Raw genomic sequence first — 13,699 nt, forward strand, 5'->3', positions numbered from 1 at the left:
TTGCAGTTTTTGTGGTAACTTCTACTGTATTTTCGGATCTGTCTTGTGGCTGCCCAGAATCTGTAAAAATATCAGATTTTGCAAAATTTCCCGAATCTGTTTGTGGTTATGGTGCTGCCCGCGAATTTCCTGCACAATTTTCTTGTCTATTGTCATAACTTTTTCTAGATCGTAAAACGTTGCATTCTTCTCCTCCTCTTGATTAGGTACTGTTTGACTAGGAAATGTACTCGGTGCTCTTTTTGAAACTTGCAATGCAATCTGCGCAATTTGGTTTTCCATATTTTTCATTGATGCATGCAGATTTTGGATTTATTGACTTGTAGTATTAGCTAATTTTTCAATTGCTATCTTCTTAATAGCCTTAGGTGCATCAAGTTGTTGTATCTATTGTTGAAATTGTGGTTTAGCATGCTGATCTCTATCCCACTTTAAATTAGGATGATCTCTCTGACCCAAGTTGTAGAAATTTGAATACGGGTCATATCGGGGACGCTGAAAATTATGAAATGCATTAACCTGCTTCATTGTAAACTCTGGATAAGCTGTTTTATGTGGACAACTAAAAAAATCATAGGTTGTCATGCTGGAAATGTTGTAGGCAGCTTGTAAGGGCTGCTGTACAGCAACCTGTGAACCTAGAATTCTTTGTAATAACATGTCAAATTTTGCATCAAATCTTTCAAGCTTTTTCTCCATTTTTTCAATTTGTGCCAACACATATGGAGAACCATTAGACATCTTAAAAATAGACCTAGATTGTGGCTGCTCAACTGCCCATTGCTGTGTATCTGTTGCCATTTTTTCAAATAATAAACAAGCCTCTTGTGCATTTTTACCCTTGTACGAACCTCCGCATGAAGCGTTGACAAGAGTTTTTGTTGTCATATTTAACCCTCTGAAAAATATATGCATTTGATTAGTACTGTTAATATCAGAATGTGGACATTTTCTAATCAACTCTTTGAACCGTTCCCACGCCTCATGAAACTCTTCATTTGGTTTTTGGGCAAAAGATAAAATTTGAGTTCTCATGTCAAGAGTCTTTAAGGCTAGATAATACTTGCTTAAGAATTTTTCACTGAGTTGGTTCCAAGTACTAATGCTTCCAGATGGAAGTGTGAGGAGCCATCTCCTTACTTGATCCTTCAAAGTGTAAGGAAATAGATGGAGCTTAATAGATTCGGACGAAAATCCTCTCACCAAAATATTCTTGCATCCCATTAAAAATTATGCAATGTGCATGTTAGGATTGTCAGTTGATAACCCATGAAATGTAGGCAGAATATTCAACATGTGCTGCTTTATTTCAAATGTAGACCCTTCCTCCACTTCTGGATAAGTGATGCAACTTGGCATATTAGTGTTGTGAGCTGTCAGTGAATCACCCAGAGGCTAACCAGCCTCTGGAATAACAAAAGCCATTGTCTCTTAATTGTGTAGGTCCCCAAAAAATAAAGATTGGAGAAAAGTCCCTTGCAGTGAAGGAACCCACTGCAAATTTTGTTCACTGCGTCTTCTCCTAATAGTTTGCTCAAGTTCTAGATCAAAAAGAAACAATTTCTGCACTGTTGAACTGGTGCTGACCATGCACAGATTGTTGTAATCTGCACTGCTGTACTGCTGTAATTTGTAAAAATAAAATAAAAACAAAAAAATAATTTTTTTATATGTATAAACAACGATAACTAACTGAAAATCTGATTAGAACGAATTATTTTAAATAATCCCTGGCAACGGCATCAATTTCTTGATAGGGATTTTACCACACGCAAAAGGGTTAAAAACTCCTCAAGGTTATTATAGTATAAACGGATCTCGCAAGGTCGTTCTCCACAGTGATTATTAAGTAATTCGAAGCAAACCAAATTCCAATTAATTATTGTAAAGTAGAAATTGAGATGATTGATTTTATAAACTACTTAAATTAAAAATGAATTTATTTATTAAAAGTAAACTAATCTGCAATATTAAAGATGAAAGAAAAGGAAACATTTTGGAAAAATCAAATTAAGAAAGCACTAGGGATCCACCATCACCTAGCAATCCTATGAACTTTTACCAATCACTTATGATCTACACATGCCACTTTGAAGGTTAGGTTTTCCTAATTTATATTCTACTTGGAACCTTCAACATAGAACGTATATCTAGCATGCAACCCGTCCGGACGTTTGAATCAAATCTGAACAGGAAAGACTCATTATGCTTTATGAAAATCCTTTGAAAAACCAATGCAACCCTTAAGACGTGATGTTCATCCCCAGTGAAATTACAATTATTAATCATAAGAAGCCAACATCAATTTCAGGAAACCTTCCGACCAAAATTGCATCAAATTACTTTTATAAAGATCCTAATAGTGAGCAGGCATTAAGATAATTAGATAGTTTTAATCCCGGTGATTAATAATTCAAAGTATGCATGCAATCAATCATAAACAATTAAATAAAAATCACATATTCATGCTAAGGCTTAAGGTTTCACCCTAGTAAAAGGAATTAGTTACGCATATTCATAATTAAAATCCTAGAAAATATTATTAAGAAAATGATTGAAAACACCTTAAAGTAGAAAATCTTCAAGAACCCTAGCAATTCTCTCTGTCTCCAAAGTTGCAAAAAACAAAGCGTAGAGAAAAACTGTGGATGGCAAAGCAATATATGTTGTTGTGCCATCGCACAAACCCTAAATACTAGGTCCTTTATTCCAACTAGGAAACTAAGAATAATAATAAAATATCTTGGAAAATAAAATCCTAATTAAGCTAGGAGAATATGCCAAGTAATTTCCCAGCCACGTTTTAGCCTTAGATATCCTCCAAATCCAGCCCATAATATCTTGTTTTGAAGATCAGAACGTTCTGAACACATCTCTAGAAGGCCACGAATTAATCCGAGGTTAGGTTGGGCTCCAAAAACGCAATTCAAGCCCAAAACGTCACTATTCCAGCACTGTGCACTACTGCTTTATTTTATCGCCAGAAAATCATCTCTAGGTAGAAAAATGCCAAATTTTGATACGAACATGCCGAGAGATACACAAACGTCCTTAAATTTCAATCACTCCAAAATTCATCATTTTGATCATGTTTTGCTCTAGAGGAAGTCGGATGTCCTATATTGAGAATATAAATCAAAGTATCAAAATTCTTCCAAAATATTAACCAAAATATACTAAGAATATGGTAAAATATATAATATGAAATTGACTCATCAGAGTTGCATCTGAATGGATGGATTCCCTTCTAAAAATTGATAAACCACCTTCTTGAATGCATGTTATGTTGAAGGGGGAGCCTCCTATTTTTAGTTGGCACAAGTTGAATGTGGATGGATCTAGAAAAATAGTTTCGAGCAACATTGGTGGAATTCTCCGTGACCACAATGGTGAATGTTTGGGAGGTTTCTCTATTAATCTAGGGAAACGGCATATATATAGATGCTGAAGTTTGGGGTTTGTATTTCAGACTTCAGCTTGCTATTGAAAAGGCATATTAAGTTAATCATCGAGATGGACTCTTCCTCTGCTGTATTATTATTGAACCAGTCAGTGCCAGATTCTTTTCACTCCCTTGCTACCCTTTTGAAGAGTTGTAGGGATTTGATGAGACGAATTGATCATTGCGAGCTGAAGCATATTTTTAGGGAAGTGAATAGTGTTGTAGATCAGCTAGCCAAATGGAGCTACAATTTGTACCTTGGGTGGCATTCTTTTGAATTTCCTCCCCAATGGCTTATGCAACATATAATGGATGACCATGTAGGTGCTCTTATGGGCCGGTCTACTGTTCTGAATGCTATGTATTAGTTCGTCTGGGGTGTCTTCATCCCTTCTATTCACCAAAAAAAAAAAATACATATATATATATATATATATATAAACTCTAGTTCATCCAGAGTACCATAAACATCATAGACATCATCAATGGTGGTTACTAGAGCAGCCACTTTTGTCAACTCTTTCCTAACATTCTGTGCTGAGGTTCAAAGATGACTCCATCAATCTGTCTCTGGTGAAGTTCAGCTTTTCAGCTAAGCCCATATTCACCCACCACCTAAATGCAATATTAATGAAGAAAGCACTGATTGAATTAGGATAATGCTTATGCTCGTAAACATATAATTACCTTGATGGTTTAAAACATATATACAGTGTACTTCGAGTGCTATGTTTGATTCTCTCTTCCCAAATATTGTATGTATAAGAGGAAAAAAAAGTTACCTTGATACTTCTTGAAGATACCTTTGGAGTGTGCATTGCACTCTGTTAAAATCTTGCTTGGCAATTTCAAGTAGCACCTGATTTGCATCCGGCCTTTTTTTGTATGCCTCAATATGCCATCTAGCTTCTAATATTTGCATGCTATCGTGCAGTGGAAGTTCTAGTGCGTGACTCACTTGTTCTGCTAGTCCATTGGTAACATAAGGTCCACTAAGGTTCTTGAGATAATTGGTTGAGAATGCAAAGCCCTCATCCAAGATGGAAATAAAAATATGAAGCTTGACTCAACATTCCTTTTAATCCTTGCACAGCCACGCCTTGAAACTTCTATTATCGTCCGTGAAGCTCCTGAATACATATGAGTTGTATACAAGTTATGACTAGAAGTACATTTGAAAGTTCTATATATAAAGTCTTTATTTGTGGATTATCTTGGATATAACAATAAATAACAAAAAAATTCACGTATTACATACCTTGGGAGACCTCAAACCCATGTTGTCTAAGAAGCTTGAAGCTGAGAGCAGTGAAGTGGAGACTCTGGTATGTTCCTTGGCCATCAATAATATTGTTCAATATTTTATTAAGGGCTCTTCCTATGTCCTTTTCAAAGTGACATCCCAAACCTAATCATCGGATATCATCAATGAATCAAGTGTAGTCAGCGTGTTGATATCTTTACCATCATCATCATCGTAATCAATCATTTCTCCTCTAGGAACTTTCACCCATCCTTTAGCGTTCCAGCAACACCTCTGCCGATTTTAACTTTACCAGGAATCTTAGCTCTCCATAGAACTTTCCATAAAAACTTAATATCAAAATTCAAATGAGAACCGCTAGCCACATCTCCAGACGCTTCGCTACACGATCTCGCCACATGATATGCACTTTTAGTCGTGGACCCTCCATTATTTTCAGCGGTCCATATCAGTGAATCATGTGGTTGGAAAAGGCTTAGTGGAATGCTCATAATTAATTCTGCTTCCTCCTCCCAGAAAACGTTACAAATTAATCTTTCATTCCAAACCGGCCTCTCCAAGTCTACGATCAAACTCCATAATGTTAAAGCATGGCTCCACCCTTGCGGAATAGGGCTTAAAACCTTGAAAAAACGATCCCTTGGTATCCAGCTATTTATATTTGTCATCTAAGAAAATGATTTTCCAAGTTGTACGGAGGGCTTTTTCTTCTTTATCGGTCCACACATTGTCTTTGCCCATTATCGTTGTGTTTACATGTTTAAAAGTCAAGCTTTACCTAGGTAGCTCATTTAACTGAAACCCACTTTTTCAATTTTTATTTTATTATGTTCTTACATTACTTGCTATATGCTATTCCACTATTTTATCATTATGTGATTTTAGTATTCATTACAATTTGTGTTTCGTTTTTAGCCATGCATGTCAAATTATTTTGCCACGCTCTTAAACCTATTGATTATAATTTATGTCTCACTTTTAAACATGTATCATCAAATTGAAAACATTTACTCATCTTTAATATTTACTGATATTTGTTTTATAATTTGTTATTATTTTTTGGGATCTACAAACAAGGTAGTCTTGAATAGTTGATGTTGTAGAAACTAACACACAAATTAAACCCTATAAATTATGCAATTGTAGTATGAGTAAGTAGGGATCGTTCTATTCCGAGGATTAGAAGGGATGCTAATCAGCACAAATTAAACTTATAAAACTGAAAACTAAGTTAAACTAACAACAAAACTGTAAGGGGGGATTTTGGATGAATTTATTTAAAACAAAAGTAAACTGCAGCAAGTAAATTAAGTTGTGAATGAAATATGGATGAAAGGATAGCTAAAGGATTCTTCTCCACACATGAAACATATGCATATAAATCGATTTCTAGTTATTCTTCCTATAAACCATGAATGACAATGCCCCAAATTTATTGTGAATTGCACTAATTAACTCTCAAATTTTCCTAAGTTCATTGAATTGGACTCAGCGATGTAACCAAATTATTCTTCTCAAGTTCCCTAACTATGAAACGCATGATAGAGATACATCTCAAAGATCATTAAGTTATGTGAAAATCATAAGCATTGACAAAACATTCGTAATTATGAAAAGCATGATACTCTTGCCAGGAATTTACTTAACTCAATCATGAACTTATATTTGCAAAGGTATATTCCAACATCATTTGAGCATGAAGATTAGCAATTGCCATGTCTTGCTTCTCTAGTACCTGAAATCAAAGAAATAAAACTAGATTTTCTGACTACACTTCCTATACTAAGTATATGTGAGAAGATTGATGTAAATATGTAGACTAGCACTCACATATGTTATAACAAAGAAGGCACTTTCTGGAATTATTAATACAAACATGTATATGATCTAATAAACGGAATGCCACTACTTAGAAGCGAGAACCAGAGATTCCATATGCTCGTACCAATTTCAAACTCCACATAATGAATAACATAACAATCAAGATAAAAGTCTAAGGGTTGTAATGGGGCTAAGGTATTGGCTAACAAAGAAAGATCAAGGATAAACAAAGATTCTTAAAGTGTTAGTAAGCAAAGTAATGAAATCAACACTTAGAATTCAACTTTTGATTGCAGCACTCAACTTTAAACACAAAGGGAAGATTCATACAACTTTAGGGTCAGATTCACATTTTTGGACCCTTCTTCAACAACCAACACTTACGAAGTCATTCTCACTTTTTTTTCAACCTCTTTTTTTTCTTTTCTCAACTTTTTTCTTCTTCTTTCTTTTCTGTTTCTTTTTCAACGTTTTTCTCTTTTTGTTTTCTGTTTTTTGAAACATAAAACATAAGCACTACACTTCACTGGATTCCAAAAGAACAAATCCTTCCCCCACACTTATTTCTCTGCAGATCGTAGATCAAAAGGAATTCCCAACAAGTCATGCTTCACTATTCTTTAAGAACAAGGGTATGGATATTCCTATCCTAGGCTAGGTAGGGATAATGCAGGCTAACAAAGAAAATGGGCTAAATAAGGCTCAAAGGGGTTAAACCTACAATACATATGCAAGGGAAAAGGCTTTTGGCTTTGGTGGTAACTAAAGAACTTTTTTCTTTTCTTTGTTATGCAATCAATTTTAAGCTTTGAATGAAACGGGCATGAGTTCTAGTATTTGGAACTAAAATGATGAAAAAGCATTCCAAGTAGCAGCCAGGCAAAGAAATAATGAGATCATGCAACGACTTTAGAAAGCAAGACTATCACAGATTAATAACTCTCGAAACAAAGAATAGGCTTAAGTCTCACAGGGTTGTAGCGTTAGTTTGAGTTTCTTCCCCCAAGCATGTTACAAAAATTGATTTTTTTTCTTTGTGATTGCATGTGAATTCGTAAATGACAACTACAACTAAGTATTAACCAAAGAGCATATCAAACCTCCACCCATGTTTGTAACTTTCTTTAACAATCATGCAATTAAAAACCAAATCCTCATCATTGTGTTGGAAGGTACCCTAAGATACAAACAAGCAACAAAAACGACTCTTTTTGGTATTTTCTCAAGCTTTTTCAATTTTTTTTTCAAATTTTTTTATATGATTCACAAAAACAACAAAAAAATAGTTTAAAACAGTGAATAGCACCGTTTGTAGTGATAGGTGGTGAAATTCGAAAATAAGTCATGAAAAGCAACCTCGAAAATAAGTCATGAAAAGCAACCTGTTTACCCCCCCCCCAACTCTTAAACCAAACATTGTCCTCAATGTTTCAAAAGTAGACTCAAACAAAAACGCAATAACAAACAACTAGCTAACAAGATTATCATGGTAGAGTAAAAACAATAAGGAGAAGGGTAAGAAAGAGCAAATATGGTTGCAGGTGCTGGAGATTCCATAGTCACTTGATTTGAACACATGGGTTGCCTCCCAAGAAGCGCTTGCTCTAACGTCTTCCAGCCGAACGATACCTCCATTTAAGCTTCACTATGGCCTACGGCATGGAGGGGTACATTCTCTACGACATGCTCCTTAAAACTTCCATACATTGGATCTATGAACGGAAGGGGATAGTGATCCTTCCTGATTGTGGCGTTGAGCTTCCTAAAGTCAACGTAAATTCTCCTACCAACTTGGATTCGATTGGGCACCTAAACCAAAGAAGGTAACAACCTAGTAGTTTAAATGGGAATTGGAATTGGAATAGGTGGCTCACCGATGTACTGCGATGAAGACTCAAAAGTAGCAACACTGTCAACAATTTCAGAGGTGGTACTCTCGGCCTTGGGTGCTTTGAGGACAGTGGCTTGTCTTGTGTGATCCACTCTAATTCCCTTTTCAATGGTGATTTTAAATACATCCCTCTTGATAGGTGTTAAACGTTCATGCCCTATATTTTTAATCACATTAATGGAAAAACAAGAACGAACATCCTTAGGATACTTAACGGATTCATAAACATTAAAATTAATCATATCGCCATCAAACTCCATAGTTAACGCTCCCTTAGACACATCAATCTTGGTTTGGTCTGTTTTCATGAAAGGTCTTCCTAGTAAGATTGGCAATGGTGTAGAGTGGGCTGAATCCTCCATCTCAAGCACATAAAAATCTGCTGGAAAAATCAAATGGTCTACTTGCACCAAAACATCTTCCAAAACTCTTTTTCGGATATGCATTAGATCGATCAGCCAATTGAATAATGACACCATCATTTTTAAGCTCTCCTAGATTCTTAGATGTATAAATGGAATATGGCATGACATTAATAGAAGCACCTAATTCTAGCATAGCATGTTCAAACCTTGTCTTACCAATAACACAAGGGATAGTGAAACTACCTGGATCTTTGCATTTAGGCTGCATCTTTCTTTGCAAAACTGCAGAGACATTTTCTTTTACATGTACCACCTAATTCTCAGGAATCTGTTTCTTTGTTTACAAAGCTTCTTCAAAAATGGATATTTGGGAATGTGGTGCACCAAACTAGACTTTAATTCAAACTCATCGGTCTTGCCTTCAATTGCCGCAGGGTATTGAATGAAAAGGGGAACAACATTGTCCAATCCTGAGGCTGAAAGTTCCTTGATTGTTCGATTGTCAACAGTCACGTCTTGTTCCTCTTCCGATTATGTTTCAGTTTCAGCTTCAAATTCAGTTTCAAAACTAGAACTAGGTGGATTGAATTCTGGTTGCTTCCTTTTCCTTCTCAAAGTTCACTCAAAATCATCGTCAAATTTCAATATATGCTCACGAATAGGTTGAGAAATGCGAGTCATAAACTAGTACCTAAAACAACGAAAACTAAACTAAACTAAATCAGAAACACAAGAAAAACACGAACAAAAACAAAGGGGAATATTAGCAATTTTGCTAATCCTCGGCAACGGCGCAAAAATTTGATGTGGTATAAACTAACACACAAATTAAACCCTATAATTTAGATGATTGTAGTATGAGCAAGTAGGGATTGTTCTAGGCCGGGGATTAGGAAGGATGCTAATCAACACAAATTAAACTTAAAAACTGAAAACTAAACTAGACTAAAATAAAATAAGAACTAAGGGGGGTTTTTGGACGAATTTTAACAAAAAAAAAAAGTAAATTGCAGCAAACGAATTAGGTCTTGTACGAAATATAGGTAAAAGGCTAGTTAGAGGATTGTTCTCCACACATGAACATATGCACATAAATCAATTTCCAGTTATTCTTTCTATAAACCATGAATGACAATGCCCCAAATTAGTTATGAATGCATTAATTAATTCTCAGACTTTCCTAAGTTCATTGAATTGGACTCAACGACGTAACCAAATTATCCTTCTTACGTTTCCTAACTATTAAAAGAATGATAGAGACACATATCAAAAGCATGATACTCTTGCCATGGATTTACTTAACCCAATCATGACTAGTGACTTTTACTACTTATAAGTATAAGTTCATAACGATTAGGTGAAATTCCCTTATATTCTAGCATCAAATCTCTGAATGCAAACTAAGTATGCATCCTTAATAAACATACAAGAATAAGTTCTCTATAAAACAAATAAGTAAATCGCATTCATGTTTTACGAAACAATAACTGGATGTAATCAATTCATATAAAACATATGATCATGGCTTCGAATTCACCTCTAGCTAAAAAGAAATTTAGTTACACATGTTCATCATAATTGAAAAACAGACTAAAATAAACATGAAAACTAATCAAGGACAAAAAGAACTCTGAAATCTCCAATGGTTGAATGACAAGATGTGGCTCAATCCTTCTCTTTTTGCTCTGGAAGGTTGCGACATCAATTTGGAATAGAACATGTGCCACCAAGTTTTCTCCCCCCAATTACTACGGCAGAAATATATATATATATATATATATATATTAGGGTTCGGCAGAAACCAAAGAGAAAAAGGATTAGGGTGTTTGAATGGATTATGACTCCTAGAATCAGATGGGAAGTATTTAGAATAGGATAAGGACTCATTTTGCAATTGGAAATAATATGAGATAATGTTGGATAAAGTGGGATAATGTTTGTGTTGGAAATATGCCCTGAAAGTCAATCTTTGGAAGAAACCTTTCAGGACAAATGAATCGATGTATGGATGACTCTTATACATCAAATGGCAAAAACACGAATTAGGACTATCTCAATAAACGATATATGTCCTAAATAGTGTATCCGTGGACAATGGATTGATTGAAGAAGTAATCTAATGATGTTAGACTACAGAGACCTTCTTCACATAACCATTATGTCCAAAAAGGTTCCTAGTCATTGGATTGTTGGAAGGAAACTGACAATGCTTAGACCGGTACATACTGTGTCCGCTTCAAATGGAAGGATGGAAAGTCTCATCCCATTCGTGTTGTGACACTAAGACAAGTATGTAGGTGCTCATTAAGAGAATGAGTTCACTGAACACAATCGAACGAGAGTACTTGCATGGAGGTCTACTCACATGTCAAGCAAGTAACTCTAATGGTTGGAATAATGTAAGTAATCCTTTGACCTGAGGCATCGTCGTTGTCTTGTGGCTAAGTACTTAATCTTTGATTATGTCAAAGTCACCCCATTCGCGGATGTCCACGACATAATTGGGGTTAAGCCACTTAGTCATGAAGGCAAGTGAATGTGCAACAAGGAATCTCTAATCCTCGATTAGAGAGGAAGAATACTCTAAGATATGATTCGGGAATCTTCGGCCGAAGTATCGAGCGTAATAAAGGAAAGCGTTCCTATACGACTCAATTGAATCATATAAGAAGGAATAATCACATTAGGGGTTTGACATAATATATCCATACCCTAGTAATGTGATTGAGAGTATTGTTTTAGAGAAGGATCGAATTACATTGTAATTCCAACTGAATAGGTTCTCCGAACAACTTCTACATTAGCTTGGGTAGCTATGACATATGGTTAGATGTCACTCATAGCTTGTGAGTTCTTCTAGATGATTAAATGTAGTCATCAAAGAAGAAAGGTGAATTAAAATGAAGTTTTAATTCACTAAGTGATTGGATTAAATATAATCAATTAGATTGATGTCAATCACCTCACTGCCTTGCTAATTAGAACCTAAAATGATTGTACACCGATACACTCTTGTAGTGAGTAATTAATGGATGATGGAAATAATTAATTGGATTAATTAAGTGTTGTGATTAATTTAGAAAGTCTAAAGAAATCATAAAAGCGATAAAAGATCGTTTTGGGCTTAAAGAAACGTTGGGGTTTAATTAGGCCCATTGGGCCTAAACCCATTGGGCTTTTATTTAAGCATAGGATGACTTGAAATAATAAAAGCCCAAAGCCCAAACCAAACACTAAAGGGCCGGCCACTTAAAGGGTTTGGGAGAGATATTTAGTCAAGTTGTTGACTAGGTTTCTTTTGTCTATATAAGGAACTTTATAGAACAAAGTTCATTAGGGTTTTTTGTGAGTTTTTGAACAACAAAGAGGCAAAAGAAAATAGCTCTCTAAAACCACAAAGGCCGGCCACCTAGAGGGTGAATTTACTAACAATCTTTCACCCTTTGGGTTATTCCTCCATCCATCTCACTACACTAGTGGGTGTGGATCTTTAGAGGTCTTCTCCTTTGGAGACTTAAGGAGAACCTTGGAGCACTCTTACTAACAAAGTGGAGGAGGCAAGGAGGGAGGCTAGGCTCAAGGACTTCAAGGAACAAAGGGCTTGGAGGTGGTCCATCCTTGGTCTCAAGTCTAGATCAAGAGGTATAAGACTAAACTTTCACTTTGTTCTTTACTAAAATGTTTTGATGCACTATATATAAACCTATGAACCTTGAAGGGGATTTGCATGACTATAGCTTTGATAATTTTGATAAATTGCTTCCGTTGCTCATGTATATAAATCTTGAATTGTATATGCATGCTAGTCATTTAGAAATCCCATGTGTTAAGCTCATAATTTTCCTTCAAGTGGTATCAGAGCCAAAGGTTTATATATAATGTGTCCTTTTGGATTTTATGCATATGGGTATTAATATTATGTATGACATAATTATTGGTTCATTCAAAATAAGTTTATCTTTTGTTTTTCAATAGTTGAAAAATGTTAGTCAATAGTTGAGAAAGATATGTATGCAAAAGATGTTTTGTATGCATGAATGAAAATTGAGTTTTGAACTAATTTGACATATTATTTCTTCATTTAAAGTATGTTTATCTTTTGTTTTTCAATGGTTGAAAAATATAAATCAAGAGTTGAAAAAGATATGCATGTAAAAAGGTGTTTTAGATGCATGAATGAAGAGTAAGTTATGAACAAAATTTGGGGTTTTTTGAACCAAAGGGAGGGCACGGTTTTGGGGTGGTTTTTTGGGTTGTGTTTGTGTTTTATTGTAAACCACTCTCACATCCTTTTAAAGCTAGAAAGTAGAAACCTTGTCACTTTTGTTTTTGGGTTTGAAAAATCACCAAGAATACACAAATCTTGAAAATATGTTCATGGTTTTGTTCTTGGTGTTCATGGTTGGTTTTTGGTGAAAATGGTTTTATATGGTTTTCATGCATTGTTTTGTGGTTTTGGATGATGTTCATACCATCCATAACCATATCATAAATTTATAAAACCCTAGACTTGACTAGGAGGATTTCCATCACTCTTTTCACTAAAGTCTTCAAAGCAAAACCAAGTGACAAGCAAAATTTAATTTTTTCTACATAATGTGGAATTAATGCATGTTGTGTAAGAATGTGTAAGAGACTTCCCATCTCCCTTAATGTGGCCGGCCTCCCCTAGTGGATTTATCCACTTGTGGGGCTATTTTGTAATCTTTGAAAAGTTGATATTTTATACTTTTGAGTATTTACGGTTTGACCCCTAACTTTTTCATATTTGCATTTAGGCCCCTACTAACTAGAAAGTTAAAATATTTGATTTTAATTTTGTTAGTTGTTTAAACTCATAATTATATTATGCCCATATGCACTAAATCTAAATGTTCATGTTGCATTCCATTTTTGATTATTTAATGTGATTAAGT

General features: G+C 35.0%; 1 non-coding gene across 1 annotated transcript; it reads left to right on the forward strand.

Annotated features, from left to right (window-relative positions):
- Nucleotides 1-933: 933 nt before the first annotated feature.
- LOC126624862 (small nucleolar RNA R71) lies at nt 934-1,038 on the forward strand. The gene has a single exon (XR_007624247.1). It is a non-coding gene; the product is annotated as a small nucleolar RNA R71 (small nucleolar RNA).
- Nucleotides 1,039-13,699: the final 12,661 nt, after the last annotated feature.

Source organism: Malus sylvestris, chromosome 5 (genome assembly GCF_916048215.2).
Source record: "Malus sylvestris chromosome 5, drMalSylv7.2, whole genome shotgun sequence".
Classification (NCBI taxonomy): Eukaryota; Viridiplantae; Streptophyta; class Magnoliopsida; order Rosales; family Rosaceae; genus Malus; species Malus sylvestris.